Raw genomic sequence first — 7,685 nt, forward strand, 5'->3', positions numbered from 1 at the left:
TGAAGTTCTTCACAGTTTGCTTTGATCTTAACTATCTTGAGCAGTTTAGTATCATCTGCAAACTTTGCCACCTCACTTTCTACCCCTTTCTCCAGATCATTTATGAATAAATTGAATAGGATTGGTTCTAGAACTGACCCTTGGGGAACACCACTAATTACTCATCTCCATTCTGAAAATTTACCATTTATTCCTACCCTTTGTTCCCTGTCTTTTAACCAGTTCTCAGTCCATGAAAGGATCTTCCCTCTTATCCCATGACAACTTAATTTACACAAGAGTCTTTGGAGAGGGACCTTGTCAAAGGCTTTCTGGAAATCGAAGTACACTATGTCCACTGGATCTCGCTTGTCCACATTCTTGGCTGCCCTGCTTAAGACACTTTAAAGGGGCAATATTTTCAGAGTTCTGAACAACCACCATTTTAAAAGGTACCTCAGTTTGGGTACCCAAGAATGGAGACATCCAAAATTACTAGCCCTTTGAAAATCTGGGCCAATAATAATAAGTCACTAAAAATATATCCACATGCCAAGTTACATTTCTAACCCAAATTCTCAGCCTGATCTTGCAGCCCTTACTCACACAAGGAACTAATTGTGCAAGCCTGGGAGGGATGGGTAGGAGGGGAAATGCCGTGTACCCGGGGGAGGAGGTGGGGCTGGGGATTTGGGGAAGGGGTTGGAATGGGGCGGGGAAGGGGCAGAGTTGGGGCGGGGCCGGGGGACAAATACAGGATGCACAGTTCTTCTGTATTTGCAGACCCGCGGGAAGTACTGCAGCAATGGGGGACATGATGGTTTCTTTGAGGACAGTTTAAAAAAAAGGATATAGTGAAAAACCATTCAAGTTTGTTGGTGGTGTTCATGGAGCAGCTACAAAAGGTGGAGTCCCACTTCTGGGCCTAAGAAACTAGCACTGCCTGATGGGATTGCATCATAATGCAGGCATGGGATGACAAGCAGTGGCTGCAGAACTTTCAGATGCAAAATGCCACATTCCTGGATATGTGTGCGGCGCTCATCCCAGCCTTCCAGTGCCTGGACAACAGAATGAGAGCTGCACTGACAGTGGAGAATCATACTCCAGAAATTTGCGACAATGGATTGGTACCAATCAGTAGGAAATCATTTTGGAGTTGGAAAATCCACAGAAGGACCATTATCATGCAAGTGTGCAGGTCCATTAGTCATTTCCTGCTATGCAGGACTGTGACTCTAAGTAATGTGCAGGACTAGTGGATGGATTTGCAGTAACGGGGTTCCCAAACTGCTCTGGGGTGAGAGATGGCACGCACATCCCTATTTTGGCACCAGACCACCTTGCCATGAACAGAAAGGGCTACTCTTCTATAAGAACATAAGAATGGTCATATTGGGTCATACCAATGGTCCATCTAGCCTAATATTCATTCTTTCGACAGTGGCCAATGTCAGGTGCTTCAGAGGAAATGAACAGAACAGGGCAATTATTGAATGATCCATCCCTTGTCATCCAGTTCCAGCTTTGGGCAGTCAGAGGCTTAGGGACACCATGAGCATAGGGTTGCATTCTTAACCATCTTGGCTAATAGCCATTGATGGACCTATCCTCCAGGAACTTATCTAATTCTTTTTTAATCCAGTTGTAGTTTTGACCTTCACAACATCCCATGGCAACAAGTTCTACAGGTTGACTGTGTGGCGTGTGAAGAAATACTTCCTTTTGTTTGTTTTAAACCTGCAGCCTATTAATTTAACCCTCTGTTTCTTTTGTTACATGAAGGGTTAAATAGCACTTCCTTATTCACTTTCTCCATACCATTCATGATTTTATTGATCTCTATCTTATCCCCCTTAGTCATCTCTTTTTCCCAAGCTGAACAGTCCCAGTCTCCTCATATGGAAGCTGTTCCATGCCCCTAATCATTTCAGAATCAGAGCACTGAACTTTACCAACTTCTCTCCTACACTCTTTATCAGGATATAGAGCTGCCCCTTTAATAATTTCATCCCTAAAAGATGTCTCCTGAACAGTGTGCTCCTCCGTATCAGTTAGCTTTCCCCCAGCCCTTAGTTTAACAAACCCTCTGCAACCTTTTTAATTTTACATCCCAGCAGTTTGGTTCTATTTTGGTTTAGGTGGAGCCCATCCTTCCTGTCTAGGCTCCTCCTTTCCCCAAAGGTTCCCCTGTTCCCAATAACCCTAAACCCTCCTCCCTACACCATGGTCTCATCTATGCATCAAGATCTTTCAAGTCTGTCTGTCTTTCTAGCTCAGTGCACGGAACTGGAAGCATTTCAGAGAATAGTACCATGGGGATCCTGGACTTTAATCTCTTTCCTAGCAACCCTAATTTGGCCTCCAGGACCTCTATCCTACCTTTCCCTATGTCACTGGTACCTACATGTACCACAACCATCAGTTCCTCTCCAGCACTGCACGTAAGTCTGTCTAGCTCTCTTGTGAGATCCTGCAAGGTACAAAGGTCATGGGTATTTACCGTGCTGTTCTCACAGTCATCACAAACCCAATTATCTATATTTCTAATAATCCAATCCCACATTACTATTACCTGCCTCTTACCCATGACTGGGATTCCCTCCCCAGAAGGGATAGCCTCCATGCAAGAGGATATCATGACATGAACTGGAAGGGGGGTCCCAACTATGTGACTGTTTCCCTCCCCTTCAGCTTGCTGTTCTCCTTCCCGAAGACTTAACAGTATACAAGCTGTCAGACTAGGGGTGGGACCATTCTATTGTGTCCCTAAAAGTCTCATCTCAGTACCTCACAGTCTCCTTTAGATTCTCCAGTTCAGCCACTCCAGTATCAAGAGCAAGTACCACGTCTCTGAAGGCCATGAACTGCTTGTACTGCATCCACACATGCCACTTACTCACAAGGCGGGTAACCGTACATGCTGCATTCAGTGAAATAAGCTGGATAGTCCCCACTCTGCTGTCCTAGGCGCTGCATGAACACAGAACAAAAGGACAGTCCCTGCCTCATAAAGCTTGCAATCTAAGTATAAGACTATCTTAAGAGACAACAGATCGAAAGAAACAGACTAATTGTAAGAAGATAGCCTAGCTTAGGTAAAGGTGAAAAGCAGGTCTGTCCTAGATAAAGGAATGTGCATTTACCTCAATTTACACATTAGCCATATATAAAGCTATCAAACAAACCAGTGGGGGTTCTCTTGCACCTGAACTTGAGTGACAGAGAATCAACATGGCTCCTGTACCCCAGAGACACATAAGAGACTGAATCCCATGATGGGGGGGGGGCTTACTAAGTTTGAGAACAAAGACAATTCTTTGAGAAAATAAGGAACACCTAAGACGACAAGGGAAACCAGCATCCCTCGTACTTCTGTGGAATGTGCTCACTGAGGGACAGTCAGCAATGCCGGCCAAAGTAATTGGTGAGCAAAACCATCTTAGACAAAAAGACTGTGCCTTGCTAGACAAGTTTTAGACTTTTAGATGTGTGTTTTCACTTTTATTTACTTTTAACCATCTTTACCTTTATTTCTTTTAGTTTGCATCACTTATGTCCTGTTGTTGATAAACTCATTTTATTTTAATCTAAACCAACCCAGTGCTGTGTTTGAACTGAAGTAATTGTTAACTCCAGTTAACGTGGCAAGCTGCTGGGTATTGTCTCTTTAAAGGAGCAAACAAACCTTATTATTTCTCTGAGTGGACCAGAAGAGGGCTGGACACATCAGGACAGACAGTTTTGGGGAAATTCAGGACTGGGAGTGTGTTAGGATCACCCAGCAAGCAATTACTAAGGCTGGGGAAAACCAGGGTGGGGCTGTTGTGTTGTAGGCAGGCTGCTGGGGTCAGAGAGCTGAACCAGGCTGCAGAGCACAGATACTCATGGAACTGCACGCTTGTCTGCTGGCTGTTGGTGTCTCAGCTGTGAGCCACAGCAGCAGAGCATATAAAGTATTACTGAGGAGGTGGTGACAGCCCCTTACTGGTCTGGACCGCATTCCAAAATATGACACTTATCAAAGACTGTTTTAGTCGTTTAGGAATAAGGGCCCAATCCTATCCCATTACTCTGTCTCTATCCATCTGTTGTCTCTTAAGACAATCTTATTCTTACTTTGCAAACGTTGAGGCAGGAGCTGTCTTTTTGTTCAGTGTTCATACAGCACCTAGGACAATGGGGCCCTGGGCCAGGAATGAGGCTCCTACGCACTACAGTAATACAAATAAGAAATAATGATATATCCTATTGCACTTCTGTGGGCCTAAATTCTTTTGGATACTTTTACCTAATCGAAATTCTCAACACCTCAGAAAGGGAGTGCCCCCAACACACACAGCCCACCTCCATTACTTACCCCACCTGGGCCAGTTGCTGTCCTTCCAAGCAATGTGGTTTGAGCATTGGCCTCCTAACCCCAGGGTTGTGAGTTCAATCTTTGAGGGGTCCACTTAGAGATCTGGGGCAAAATCAGTACTTGGTCCTGCTAGTGAAGGCAGGGGGCTGGACTCAATGACCTTTCAAGGTCCCTTCCAGTTCTAGGAGATTGGTATATCTCCATATATTTATTTATTTAACCTGGGCTCTGCAGCATAGATCTGTGAGCAAGAGAAATGTCCCCTGTTAGAGGTCTGAACAATTAACTAGTTAAAAGATGATGATGTTGGAATTGATCTATTTGCTGCTGCAGTAAAGCCATACAAAAAATGCTTGTAAGCCCAGATATGCCCCAGAACTGAAACATGGCTTCTTCTTCTAATTTCAATCACGTGATTTACATTTGACTTCAGTGGTGACTTATAGACCCAAATAGCAAGTCTTAAAGTTACTAATTGGAGCACCTGGGTTCAAGGACAAGTTTTAGGATTCCACTTTAGCCTTTACCCTAATAATAATCTTAATACTTGGTCCATCTGCCTCACTTTTTCTTCAATGATCTGACAGTGCTGTACAAACATTACTCCAAAGGAGGAAAGGCAAAGGATAATACAGTCAGCACTTCACCAACAACTGAAACCAGGCCAACTTCAGCGAGACAAGAGGGAGCTATATAATACCACACAGAAAACACAAATTACACAATAATTTAGTAAAGAAAATTAGATCCAACTGAAACTGCAGGGAGGTAAAGTGTTAATATCCAAGTTGGAATTTGGCCAGAAAATAGAGGTTAATCCCCATGCTTATGAAAAGTGTTATGGGACTGAGGACCACAAATTGTCCAGTACTTGGTTTTACAGCTCAGCTGAAAGGCAGCTGCTCCAGCAGCAAAGCACCTCCCAATTCCAGGCTGGTTACTGACTTAAAAGGAAGAGTGCCACCTACTGAATCCCACTCCCACTCCTTGGTGCTTCCAAATCCTGGCCTGGCACAGGAAGAACCGATACAATCACAGGATGAGGAGGCATGGCTGCAAATCAGAGTCATACAAGTGACGTGCTCATAATCACAAAGGAGAGGCCCACATTTTACTATATAACCCTGATTCCCAGAGAGACATTTGTATCAGTTCTGTTGCTAATAGGGTGACCAGATAGCAAGTGTGAAAAATCGGGGCACTTTTTGCGGGGGAAGGGCATATGTAAGACAAAGCCCCTAATATTGGGATGTCTGGTCACCCTAGCTGCTAACTTGCTGATGGGAGGATATGCTATTGGAACTTCATAACACCAATGATAATAAACTGCAATACATTGGCACTTGGGTAATGACCATGATAGTTAAGTTTCCAAAACAGTTTCCATTATAACCTTCTATTTACAGATGTTCGGGTGTTTCACAGTCACCCTCTAGGTTGAAATTTTCAAAGCTTTATCTCTGTCCTGTGGTCATTTTATTTTTAATTGAGCAAAATCAGCATTGTATTTTTGAGTGAAAATGTGAAATAAAACACTTTTGCCAATATACTGTGCATATAAAATCATAATTTCATTATGATGGCTACAGCCAAGATGGCTGAGGTTGGTAAATTGCAATTTGGCATTGAGTTCTCTTTCCATACAATCTTGGTATGATGTTTAATGACAGCCAATCAGAGGGCACTACTTATTTCCTGAATCCAGGTTGCTTCATTATACTCTATAAAATATAGTTAGCAGTGAGAGGTAATTACTGATCTACTCCAGTGTTTTATGGAAGAATAGTGAAAATATGCTTTCAAATTTGATTGATTCAAGGAGAAACAATTGCAACTATAGCAACAACTTGTCTGAAAAGATTAATTCGAAACTAAAAGGAGTAACACATTGAACAGTATGCTTCCATGACTTGCTGAAAAGACAAAGAATTACTCCAACTCAAATACATTTTCTCTCCGTAAATACCTCACCAAAGAAAAGATTTTATTTCAGTGAATTGTACAAGGATACCAAGAATTATATTTGAGCCTTCTTGAAACATGTGATGTGACTTGTTCATGTAGCTATCTCTGAGGAGAAAATAGATAAACTTCTTAAAGCTAAATTAATCTCCAATAAAATCTTAAATGACTTACTGGAGATGAATTTGGTCCATTGATTCAGTATGGGGTTGGTTTGATTGTACAATTCTTCTGTGATAAAGAAGAAGAAAATTCAGTGCCCATTGAACTGAATGTTACAAAATAGGACTTCCTCCAACAGCTCACATGAATTTTATTGGGCACTGATCAGGCCGCAGGTGGGAAATGGACATCAAATCTAAACTGAGAAAGTGTGCTTCCACACCAGATGGGTTTTAGGATCAATTTTTAATGTCAGACATCTGTGTACAGTGAACTGCTCCTTCTCCCACTGGCATTGGTGTGAATCACAAGTAATGCCATTGAAATCAGTAGTGTTACACAGTGTAAAAACAATGTGATAGCAGAATCGGGCTCTATAGGGAAAAATTTCAAGGACACAAATGGAAGTTAGGTATTTAACTACCATCAACTTTCAATGGGAGTTAGGTGCTTACCTGTAATTTGTGCCTTTAAAGTCTTCCCGTATATCTTTTAGGTGATTAAAGAAATAATCTGCAATATGTCCAAGAAGTAATAGTTTACCCTTTTATGAAGGCCTTTTTGTTTATTACACTGATTTCCAAATCCTCACCTGGTTTAAACTGATGTAGCTCCAGAGAAATCAACAAGGCTATGCTGATTTACACCAGCTGGGGATTTGCCCACACACATCTGCAGTAAGGAACATTTAAATCATGCAAATTGCTCTGGCAGATCTGCTATGGCTACAAAACAAACAAGATGTATGGCAGGAGAATGTATCATGTTAATGGTTGCAGTTCTTTTCAATGTTTGCACTGGTGCTTTGACCTTTTTCTTCTGATTGCCCGAGTTAGGTTGCTTACCATGAGCATGCACAGCCCTCTAAAATAATTGAACTAAAATCCAAAGCCAAGGAAGCTCATCTGCTTGCATTATCAAGTCTAAAACCTGGCCAGATTTTCCTAAAGGGCGGCCAACATTCACACTCCTTTCAATGAACGCTGGACAGCAGCATTATAGTTTGGAAGCCAAGTGTCAGGGGCGGCTCTAGAAATCAGGCTGCCCCAAGCAGCGCGGTGCGCTGCGCCGCCCTTCCCCGGTCCTGCGGCGGGTCCCCTCTTCCCGCGGCTCCGGTTAAGCTCCCGCAGGCATGACTGCGGTGGGTGCCGTGGTCCCGCGGCTCCGGTTGACCTGCCGCAGTCATGCCTGCGGGAGCTCAACCGGAGCCGCGGGAAGACGG

At 43.1% G+C, this 7,685-nt stretch overlaps 1 protein-coding gene across 1 annotated transcript in view; it reads right to left on the minus strand.

Annotated features, from left to right (window-relative positions):
- The window catches only part of CNGA3 (cyclic nucleotide gated channel subunit alpha 3), a 63,485-nt gene extending 62,580 nt beyond the window's left edge, over positions 1-905 (minus strand). The window contains exon 1 of the mRNA XM_044984155.1: positions 833-905. The gene's annotated coding sequence lies outside the window, so the exon portion shown is untranslated. The remainder of the gene's footprint in view (positions 1-832) is intronic.
- Between the last annotated feature and the right edge of the window lie 6,780 nt (positions 906-7,685).

This window comes from Mauremys mutica, chromosome 1 (genome assembly GCF_020497125.1).
Source record: "Mauremys mutica isolate MM-2020 ecotype Southern chromosome 1, ASM2049712v1, whole genome shotgun sequence".
In the NCBI taxonomy this organism is placed as follows: Eukaryota; Metazoa; Chordata; order Testudines; family Geoemydidae; genus Mauremys; species Mauremys mutica.